Source organism: Strix uralensis, chromosome 3 (assembly GCF_047716275.1).
Source record: "Strix uralensis isolate ZFMK-TIS-50842 chromosome 3, bStrUra1, whole genome shotgun sequence".
NCBI lineage: Eukaryota > Metazoa > Chordata > Aves > Strigiformes > Strigidae > Strix > Strix uralensis.
In genome coordinates, this window is record NC_133974.1 from 51,203,317 (window position 1) to 51,214,795 (window position 11,479).

Below are 11,479 nucleotides of genomic sequence, written 5' to 3' on the forward strand. Positions count from 1 at the left end.
TGATTGTTTGTCACTTTCATACATATAAGGCCTAATGCTGCTCTCATTTAAGTTGGTGCAGAGTAGAGTCAGCTGCATTCAAAAGTGTTTAATGTAAAAAGGGCATAGGAGGAGACTATAGCTCTCCATCAGTCTGTTCTTATGCTGTCAAGCTACCAAAGTCAGTGGCTCAGGAAAAGTTCATGAGGAAAAAAAAGCACAACTCATGATTAAATACAGAGACCCTAACAAGAAAGACCATAGTAAAACAGACAGATATGCTTGTAAAAACCTCATCTGAGGCAACGATTGCCTTTACATTCAGAGGCCGAGATCCTGGACAGTATGTGTCTGATTGCCACTGAAATCCGATAAGGAGCTAAGCACCTAATAGCCTTTGTGAAGCTTGACCCTGAAACAACCATGGCCAACTTCGGTGCGGAGCAGGGAGCTCTGAACAACTGTGAGGAGCTTGTAAACTATTTCTCAGCATTACATGCAGTATCTGACAGTGGGTCAGAAAGGCACATAACACTTTTAAGGACTGTGTTTGCAAAAACAGTTGGACATAATCAAGCAGTGAGCAATAGATTTTAAGATAAAATTAAATTCTTGCTAAAAAAAGCAGTGGATGATTCAGGCAAAGCAGAAGTAAACTGTTTAAGCAAGAAATCAAGAGGAAATCAGACTGTGACAAGCAAGATTTCTGAAGCACTTTTTGTTTCCAGGTTACCTGCTGAGACTCTCCTTGCCTATTTTTAGGTCCCATAGAGCAAAACAGGCAAGTTAAGCACATTCCTGGGTGCCTCCATCAGTCAAGGCCTCACAGCTGAGGCCTACTAATCATTACCTTATTTACACTATTTTGATAATGAGTTGCATTTCACTCCCGGGACCAGAGGTTGTGTTTGGAAGCATGTGCGATCATCTCATGAGAGCCATGAATCAAAGTAACCTCTGACATTTTGCAGAACCCTCAACTATTCAACATTTGCTTCTACCATGCAAATTAGAGCTAATTAAATATCTGGGCTTGATCCTGTGCAGTACTATGTGCACTCAGCACTTGGTGCCTCTAATGCAAGTTCAGAGCCCTCAACATGTTACAGACGGAGGTCTTGCCTCTGATTCATTTGCATGGCTTTACTTCCCCAGACACGATTTTGGTATTTGAAAAGAATGGTATTCCTGTACAACATGTGTCTCAATTTGTAACGATATCCTCTCTGCAGCTGGCTTGCTTTTCCAAGTGTTTCTGAAACATTATTGTCTTAAATTCAAGCCAACCTACAATAACAAATTATCTAAAGGCAAAGAGGCTGAACTGCGTTTGTCAAGAGGATGCCCCACTCTCTGCTGCACTTCATCTTCCAGTCCCAGTTTCGGACTTTCAGGCTGTGTAATGTAATCATCTTCTATGGAAGCACACGTTTAAAAAAAAAAAAAAAAATTAAAAATAGGAGGTTTAGGGATTGGGTAGTGCAGAGTGAAATAACTATCGAGTTCCCAACCTCTCTAGAAAGAGCTGCATCCCATCGTCAGCCAATTGATATTGAAACCTATGGTTAGAGCAATTTTCAACTATTTATTTGGAGCGCACGTGGTTAAATGTAAAACTTTGTGTTGCCTGCTTACACTCCAAATATTTATAAGCTTTCATGGACCACTTGTACTGCCACTTCTAAGTTGCTTATCCAAAAGGAGGGGAAAAAAAAACCCTTTCCCACAGGAATTCTCCAATTGACAGATGCTTGAACAGGAGTAGAAAAGAAAAGATACACAATGAAGTCAGCGAGAACTTGAATTCTGACCCTAAATTTGAAAGATCAATTAAATGACAATTCAGTTTTATTTGAAGCGGTTAACCAGTTATTGCTGAACCAGTTATCTTGGTGGTAAAAATACTGTTCCTGTTTTTGTGAGGTGGCGGGGGAGGTGGGAAATAGAGAAAACCTAAAGCAACAGTTGGGTCCAACACAGGTTGCTCAGTGTCCAGCAGTGCTGGGGATAAGGGAGGTGCCCTAAGGTGCCTGGCACTGCACTGAGGTCTATCCAGGTCTCACCTGCTTGTTCCTTATGTGTTCTGCATGGGTTTTTCCTCCTCCTTCCCCCACAGTATAATCTATTTGACATTTTGGCTACTTGAGCATGTCCCCTTGCCTTTGGATGAGTCTGCACCCGCTCTTGCTCAGGCTGAAATGAACTAGGATGGGGGCTGTGAAAACCAGAGAGAAACCTCATGGGGACAGCACCAGGCATGCAGCCCTAGATGGTGGTGGATGGAGGGGTCATTCATGGGAAATGTTGATTGTTTCATGATACACGATGCTGAAACTTTTCACTAATTCAATGCTGCTTCTGCAAAAAAATATCATTGTTGCTATTGGGGGTTTTGGTTGGTTGGTTGATATTTTGTGGCCCACAATAGCGTTTCAGATGAAAAAGCCAGGCACAGGCTTAACCCAGGTGAGGAGGAGGACTCCCACAGGGAGGTATGGGCTATTGCTCAGCAAGACCCCCATTCTCGCCCTCCTTCACACTGCTACCCACAGTTAATCTGCCTTTTTCTGGCTATTTAGCTGCTTTTACTGGAGACATCAGCTTGGATAAGAAAATTGAGAAGCACCTCAGAATAGCCAAAAGCCTAGTGGTTTGGGCCCACAGAAGGCTGCTGAAATTCAAGTTGAAGTTTCTATTCTGATTCAGACAAAATCGGAAGCTTAAAGAAGGGTTATCACATCACAGTGGTTGCCTGTTCTCAGGAAAGGAGAGTAGAAACTGTCTGGATTTGGTTTTCCTTCTGTTTTAGTTTTTATGTTGAGTTTTTTTTGTTTGTTATTTTTTTGCAAAAAGATCCTTCAAAGTTTCAGCTTTATCCCAGTGCAGAATGGGAGAATTAGTTGAAAATTTGGTTGGATTTTTAAAAGGAAAATCATATCTTCTGCCACATCTGCACATGAAGCATCAGTAGGGCACAGCAAACTATTTACAGGTCTGCCAAATACACTGGTGCTGCACTAACTGGAGGGCAATGGGCTGCCTTGTTGTGGAGATACACCCAGTTACCCCAGTGTAAAGCAGGATCTGGCCCAGGCTGGCTCTGTGGTCTGCCATAGGGGACACAGCCAGAGGTGGCGTGTGCCTACAGCTGAGATGGACGTCCAGAACCGTGATGGCTTTTTCCTCTTTGCATGATTTGCATACATGCCTCGAAATGCTCAAAGTGTAAACCAGAGAACCCCTGTCACTGAAAACCTGGAGAAAGATGGTGCCATGGGGCTGGGCAGGAGGGCCTGGTTGACATTGGTTTTATCTTTAGTTCAGATTGAAATTGGAGTTTCATGAACTTGCTGAGCAATTGTTCTGTAAAAGGTTAAACCATGAGAAACTTCTTTGAAATGGTGAAAAATTATATTAAAAGAATATCTAGAGATGTTCTGGGGAAATTGCTACTTTGAAAAGAGAAAGTGGTATAGGTGGGGAAGGAAGGAGGACAACGGCAGAGAAACCTGACAGCAGCACTGATGCTGAAATCTGGCTGACTGAGCCCAGATGTTCATCTTAGCCTACCAAGATTGGTATCTTCTGCCTTCCTCCAAAGTTGATGGATAGAGAGGCTCTTCCCAGATGTGTTTCAGAGCACTGAATGCAGTGCCTGTTCTGGAGCACCCCTGGGTGTGGGAAGGAGAATGAGGACCCTGGTCCCTCCAGGTTAAAGTTTGTGAACCCCCGCTCTTCTCTACCTGTACCGCAATGAGAGGAAAGGAGAACGCAGTGAATTCAGCAGGGAGCTGCTTTCACAAAAAGCTTGACAGTGATGGGAACATGAGGAGATGGAAATTTAAAATGCTGCAGCATGAGTTCCTGATGGCAGCTGTTTTGCCTGGGAGAATCCAAACCTGAAGGGGAGAGGAGGTGCTGCCATGTCCCCTGGGTCTGTGCAGAGCAAGTTGCATGGTGAAGTTGTGTTGCTGCTTTGTGGTACAGGGGAGAATTTACAGCAGCCTAGGCCATTCTCCCCAAGTATGTGGCTGCTCTCTGCTGAATTTAGGGAATCCTATTTCCACTGGCTATGAAGAAGAGCTGCATGCTTACCCAGGCCAAGACTGGTTTTTGGGGGAAGCACTGTCTTTATGGAAATGTATAACAGAGGGAGGAGACTCCTTTTCCCTTGCCTTATGCTGTATCCCTACCATGGAGCCTGGGGCTGGACCAAAGCAGTCAAGAGCAGACTCTGCTGTTAGATAGCTGGGTTTTGAACAATTGTCACTGCTTTTGAAAGAGGTAGAGAGGACTTCATTTCTGTCTTGTTTCTCTTCAGTGAACTGGCTGCCTGATAAATCCATAAGCACAGACCTCTCATCTTCTTGGTGACTCTCAAGGTCTCTTCCAGAGTGATGATTCATTTGCTCACTCTTTTTAAGAGATGATTTTCCCTTGGGCCATGCAGGAGCACGAAGGAGAGCCTGGAACTGTATTTCCACCATTTCCTTGCTACATAACAAGGCCATGGTGACATACATCCCTGTGCCTAACTTCACTAGATAGTTTCAGGGTTCAATTTAACATACATTGAATGAGTTTAGTGAGAGACAGTACTAAATGTACCAGCAAGGGCCTGAACATAGATGTAAACTGGTGAAAGTTTAAAGGGTGGCCACAAAGAAGATAGAGACTCCCTTTATACAAGAAGTCATAAGGGGCAATGGGTACAAGTTACTCCTGGGGAGATTCCAATTGGACACAAGAGGAAAATTTTTCACAATGAGAACAATCAGCCACTGGAATAATCTCCCCAGGGAAGTGGTGGACTCCCCAACATTGGACACTTCTAAGATTCAGCTGGACAGGGTGCTGGGCCATCTTGTCTAGACTGCGCTTTTGCCAAGAAAGGTTGAACCGGATGATCCTTGAGGGCCCTTCCAACCTGGTATTTTATGATTCTATGAAATTTCCCCAAAGATGCAGGGAAGCAGGAGTCAGCACACAACAGACCTTCTGCTTTCCAGTTCGTGTTTCTCCCTTCCTGACTACAAGGTGACTGGATACAATTGCAAGCATGGCCTCTGGTGCATCCCTTCAACAATTCAGTCACAGAGCTGGGGATGACTAAGCTGTCCCTACCACTTCTTCTGCCTAGGCATAAAAGGAGGGAAAATCCCAAGATCTTCCCTTGAAGTCACAATGTCTACTCAGATTACAGCTCATGTTTCAGTAGGCGGGAGAGCCTGAGTTGCATATCTGACCCAAAGCTGAGAAGGATCCATAGGTCACAAGACCAGAGCAGAAGGAAAACACCACCTTCAAAATCAAGGGTTGGTGCTTGAGGACCCTGCTTGTTATCCCATTTGTGCTAAAGGCTTCCCCTGACTCTTGCAATGTGGCATCCCTTCAATTAGCTCATGGAAGGATAAATCATCAAATATTCAAAGGGGAAGGTTTTAATGAAGAAGCTTGAACTGCTTTAGGAATTGCTGAAAAAAAAATAAAATAAATTACAGAACTATTACAAGTAACAGATGATTCCAGAGTGTTTCCAGGGCTGAGCTTGCTCCCATGCTGACTTTAGTTGCACTCTTGTGGTTTATCTTCAGAGCAGTTTCCCTGAGAAAATAATTGCAGTGCCTTTACTCTAGGGCCATGCATGTCCCAGATGAACTAGGCCTTTTTTAGCACATCAGCATTCATTGTCTGGGTGAATTAAGTGCTGTGCTAAATGATGGAAACTCTGCCATGCCAGCCCACATCAACAGTTGCCTCAGCCTTCTCCACCCAGTCTCTAATTTTTTTCTGAACAATAAGATGTGAATCTGGAGACAGAAATGTTCAGTGAAGCACAGAATGAGGAGGAAGCAACCATGGAAAAAACTGTGTGTGTCTGCATGTACGCATATGCCCAAAGCCATGTCAATGACATGGCCCCTCTGAGGAGGTAGGACATGACTGGGGAGGGCATGGGGTACAAGCAGCTATTTCTGGCAGCTATCACTGCCAGCAGGAGCATGCTGCCAGCATGGCAACACTCGGCTTATGGGGCAGCGCTGGGAGCAGGCACCTAGGGATCAGTGCTTGGGTATGGGGAAGCAGGAGAAGGAAATCTCCCCACAGCTGAGCCACCCAGCTTCTCAGCATGGAAGCATGGAGGGGGAGTGGAGCGAGGAGCACTTCTAGCAATTGGCTCTACCAAGCAGGGCCAAGCTTCCCACCACAACAGTCCCAAGGGCTGCGCAGGACAAAGGGCTGCAGGTCAGCAGCTGCACCTGGAAAGAGCTGGCTAGCTGCAGAAAAGTAGGGAAGCTTGCTGGGGAGGCTTTGCCCTAGCTGCCAAACTGTCCTGCCAAGCTCTAACTCTGTTGTTCTGAGCAAGGATTTAAATGCTCACATGTCAGGGCATAAACCAAAGAGGAAGCTTTGCATTGGTGCAGCTTGTTTCATAGCTTCCCATTGCTCAGGTTACGACTAGCAGCCACAGAGGGCATCAGTGTGGCGCTCACTTACTGTTCAGGGGAGCTATTTGAGCCCACATAGATGAACCTCCAAGTTACCTGCTTGAGCTGGGTCATCATCCAGTTGAGTTTGTCCCCCCTGCACTGACAGCTGGGCAGAAATGAGCCTTCCTGCTTGTCATCTTTTCCATGCTGCCTCCTGGGGTTGGAACTACAGCCCACCTCTGACTTCTAGTGGTCTTCCAACCCAGGACTAGTCCAGCCCTGATTAGCTTTGGAAAGCAGGCAAAACCCAGCATGCTCACCTCAGTGCAACTCACATAAGCTCAAGTCCATGGCTTTATGCTTACAAAAATTCTTATTTTATAGCTGACACAATTTTTAATCTGATCAGCAATATTTGATGTGTATTTAGGGCAAGTTCAGCTGGGGTAAAGAGCATATGTTGCTCTCCTAAAAAGTAATTTGGTTTTGGGGGGTGATATAAATAGCTGACTTTATTGTGTTGGTCATGCAAGCTAGCGTTGGCACGAGGTGTATAATGTCTGACTGTGAAGTGGTGATGACTAGCATGTTCTCATTTCTTTATAAAACTTCTCATGCTATGCCTGATATGGATTTTTATGCTGTCACTTGATCGCTACAAAGATGCATTCATCAAAGGCAATTACTGCCATATGAACCAATCAACAGGGAAGGTCCTTCTCTCCAGTCTGCACACCCTGTTACACTGAGTCTGTCTGCAGTAGGGGAAAATAGACAGGACTTATAAAACTAGCTCTCTGCTTCAGGCAGAAAGCATTGAGAGCTAGCGAACTTCTTTATGCCCTGCCTCCCAAATCACTTATCAGTCTGTGCTATGCCATGCCATTTGAGACTGATTAGTGAGGGATGGAAATTCATTTCTGTTGAGGTAAGGAAAGAGAGGAGCAGGCAAAATACCTAAAGAGCAGAGTGAGCTTTCATACAGACATTACAGGTTTTATTTTCTCTGCTTCCCTTTTTAGTTAATCTCAGAGCAAGATTTCAAGCCAAAAAGTGACAGAAAGCAGTTGTGTACTTTATGGGAAGTACTTAGTAGGTGGATACATCCCAGTTCTCAGTCTAGTTCTTGTCCACAGCTCTCTGTACACGCAAATCTGCTCATCCTACTGGGCACATTGCCTGAAAGCCCAAATGTTACTCCTTAACCTAGATACAGTGGTCTCCATGCTCTGGGAGTTTATGCTGGTCAACATATTCAATGTGCCTTCCAGTCTCTGCTTTGAGAAGGGTGGAGCTTTGGCAGGGGGACACAAGCACAGTGACGAGAGGAATCAGAGAGGAGCCAGTGTGAAGGGGAAATTGTGAAGCAGACTGAGAAGGAAAATGTGACCCAGCACCAACATTAAGGCCGATAAGTACTTCAGAGTTTTAGTCCGAATCTTTAGGGGACAGCAGATCCCATCCAAGGAGGCAGAGTCCGAAGCATGCTATGTAGAGAGAGAGGACAGTCCCTGCTAGGCAGTCTACATGGTCAACTGACAAGGGAAGCAGAAGCACATGAGACCATGGTATATCACCCAGTAGCCCCTAGGTACACTAAGGCATCTGGAGCTTATAACCACTGGGGTGTTGTTAGTTGCATTAGATTGATGAGAAGGTGATTTGTGTTTTCAAAAATGTGATTCCAAAAGTTTTCATGACCTTGTCCTTCACCACTGGCAAAGCTTACCTTATTTTAGGGGAGCTATTGTGCAGCTTTCTGAAGGCCTCAAATCAATACAGCTGTGTTTGCTCCAATATTGTTCACCCAGTCAAAGCACCGGTGGGCTTTAGAAGGGGGTTGTCTGAATACATCCTGTGAGATGCATCCCTTTTGTGTCCTAAAAGATGAGAAAAGAAAGAAAACAAAAGCAGTCAGAATGTCTGGTCAGATAACAGAAGAAAAATGGACCTGGAAATGAGGACCAGGACAGAAAAAGGGAACAACTGGAAAGTTTGCCTAATTCTGTGATCTGCTCTAGCAGGTTCTGGGGGGTTTTGTTCTCATCTCTCACGTGGTCCATGGAAATGCATTCATTCAACATTGCAGCTCAGTTTGCTCTGTTAAGCACACATCTCTCCTTTGTATGACTACAGATTTGGGGAAGGACCAAGAGGGTCATCTTCAGTTTGCATGCATGGCATGGATAGTACCTACAGAGTTAGCTCTTTAGTGACAGATGTGTATTTACATGAGAGTGGAGCTCTCTCAGAGTACCATCCCAGTTTCTCCGTGAGACTGATCAGCCCTGTGGAGCCGCACGCCAGGCCGTGCGGTGAGGTGTCCCTGGGGAGCCCTGGCACATGCAGTACTCCCCGTCCTATCCTCATCCCAGGTGCTGGGGGATCCTGGACCAAATGCTTCTCCTTCTCTGACTCCACTTTCCCACCTGTGCCATGCAGAGAGCAGTACATCCCAGCTCTGTAAAGCACACTGAGATCAAAGGGTGAAGGGTACTGTATAATTGCAAAGTATCATTATTCACCCGTGCTCTTGTAGGATGAAAGGCGCTCTATGAAACCCAAAGAATGAACTATTATTATATCGGTTTCCAGCTTTTTATCGCAGGAATTCCTCCATCTTCCTCTCCAGCAACCTCGGAGGTTGTGTGTACCAATGGCCCTTGTGGCAGGAGGGGCAGCCGAGACCAAAGTGGTGGGCTTGTGTCTCAGCCCGGCTGCCCACCCGGCACAAGGCTTCATGCTATGTGAGCTCAGGCGGTGCCCAGCCCGCCTGCAGTGAGCCTCCTGCTGCTCGCCCTGACCACCTCTGCTTGTCTGCTTTGCAGGAACGCTCGCCGACAGGGTACCTTGCATGGAGAAAGGGAGCAGAGCAAACCACGTCACTCCACCGAATGACACCAGCTGGTCCGCTCACCACCCCCTCTGGCTGAAAGTCCAGCAAAGAAAGCAGCTTCCTGTCACGAAGCCCCTCCGAGGAAGCCTCGGTCCCACGGGTGCCTTTGACCCAGAAGACAGCACATCATGGACCCACACAGTGTGCTCAGCATTCCTGCAACCACCCCTCTTCTCCTCCAAGGAACGCTTTTTCCTCTTGGTTTCTTGCTGGGGGGGATTTTTCACCCTGGTTTCAAAAACCACACGGACCAACATAGGTACTTTTCCCTCTCTGACTTCAAAGTTCAGATATTTGAGACTGGACAATGATACAGATTTTTTTTTAAATTTTTTTTTCCTTTGAAAAACTGCTGTGGTTTTGCTGCTACACTAAGAATCGTGATTTGCGTTGTATGGTTTTGGACCTATTCAAGTTTTGATGGGGGAAAGGGGTAATACTGGAGTAGCAACGCTTCAGAGTCATCTCTGTCCTACCCATGATGCACTTTTAAATGAAGAGTTAGAATATTTTATTGGCTAATATACTTTCCTTGTTATTTTTACAAAGGCCACCTTTATCCTTTCTAATGCCATATTTTCAGTGTTACACTTTTACGGCTTTTAATTTTTGATTTGACAGATGTAAGAAGCAGCATGAATAGTTTATACTGTGGTTTTTCAGAGACTGAATGCCAAGAGAACTCAGTAAATGTTTATTCTTCTCAGCTTTCTCTTTAAATTCCCCTAAATAGCGCCCCATTTGGGAACAGAGCAAGAGTGTTGAACTAAAGACCAAAATTCCCTCAAGGTGTAAAATAATCTGAGGGGAATATTTGCTGGGCGTCACGAAAGACTTGGATGAAATTTCAACCCTGATGGTTTTCAGTGATCCAGGAAGGCAGTGAGACAATCTCTCCATATGCATAGCCCTTTCATGATAATTAGAATGGTATGGACAAACCAATGAAAACAAGGGTAAAGTGAGAAAGATCCCCCATGATTCTGTTTCACTGTTTGCTTTCTCCTGTCATGGTTAAGAGAAATGTGCAATTCGATCCTCAATCAGTGGGTGGAGGATAACAGGGTAGAATTTACTTGTGTGCACTTGTACAGTTGTAGCCAAGAGTCCAAAAGTACACTAGAGCATGTTATACTGGCACTGAATTGGTAAGAGAGTCGTGGAGTATCCCATTCTGACAAATACAAAAAAAAAAAAAAAAGAAAATAAAAAAAAACAAAAAACCCACAAAAACCCCACAAAAACTAAAAAAAAAACAAACAAAAAAAACCTTAAAAAAAATTTCAGATCACCTTGTGATTCAGTGTAACTGTTTACTAACTCGAATAAAGCAATTGTTCACTCTCCAGTGTTCAGAGTACACCTTTTCTATAAGGCTGCTGCGGGGAAGTGAGGAGCAGTTTGCAGGAGCAGTGTGTCTGACTGTGTCAGCGGTGTTGGGAGCAGGGTAGCAGAGTCAGTTGAACCAGAGCCTTGTAGTGATGGTGCACTATGAGCACTATGTATATACTGTATTTCTATATTTTCCTTTGTACAGATTCACTTAAGTCAAGCTACTGTTTTACAGGTGCTCCTTATTTATTAGAGCTGTGAAAGCTTGGAAAACACACCGGGCGAGTAAGCTCGCTTTTTAAAAAAAAAACAAAAAAAACCCAACAAAAAAACAAAAAAGGGGGGGAAATCCAACAACTCCTGAGTCTGGGGAGAGAGCTCAAAGAAATACTGATGAAACATCTTCAAGAGAGCAAGAATCTGAAGCACCCTCAGCGTGCTCTGCTTTCCTTTTGGGCTTGCAACGCTTTTCTCTCTCCCTGACTGGTGTCAGATTTATTAAAACAAAATAAATCTCCAAGAAAAAAAAATGCACTTAAATGTGCTGTTGTTTTATTATTATTTTTTCCTTTTTGTGCATGTGGTTATTCATTCCTCTACCTGCCTGGTCACAGACCAAACAAAACTCAGTCTGAAGTCTTGGAAAAATATGTATAAGTGTTTTTGAAGGCTGTATCTATATCCCTTCCATTTTCATGCCTCTGTTACCACTTCTCAGTTTCTGCAGTGTTTAAGGTGTGGGGGGAAAAAACCCTGCAGTTAGCACAGTGCAGAGTTAGGTCCTGATCTTAGAGAAGAGCCCTGCATGGATGGACTCTCTGCAGCTTCATTCATTTCATGG

General features: G+C 44.7%; 1 protein-coding gene across 5 annotated transcripts in view; it reads left to right on the forward strand.

The window, feature by feature from the left end:
- The window catches only part of SOBP (sine oculis binding protein homolog), a 119,472-nt gene extending 108,300 nt beyond the window's left edge, over positions 1-11,172 (forward strand). For all 5 annotated transcript variants that reach the window (XM_074862225.1, XM_074862226.1, XM_074862227.1 and 2 more), the window contains one exon: positions 9,239-11,172. The gene's annotated coding sequence lies outside the window, so the exon portion shown is untranslated. The remainder of the gene's footprint in view (positions 1-9,238) is intronic.
- Positions 11,173-11,479: the final 307 nt, after the last annotated feature.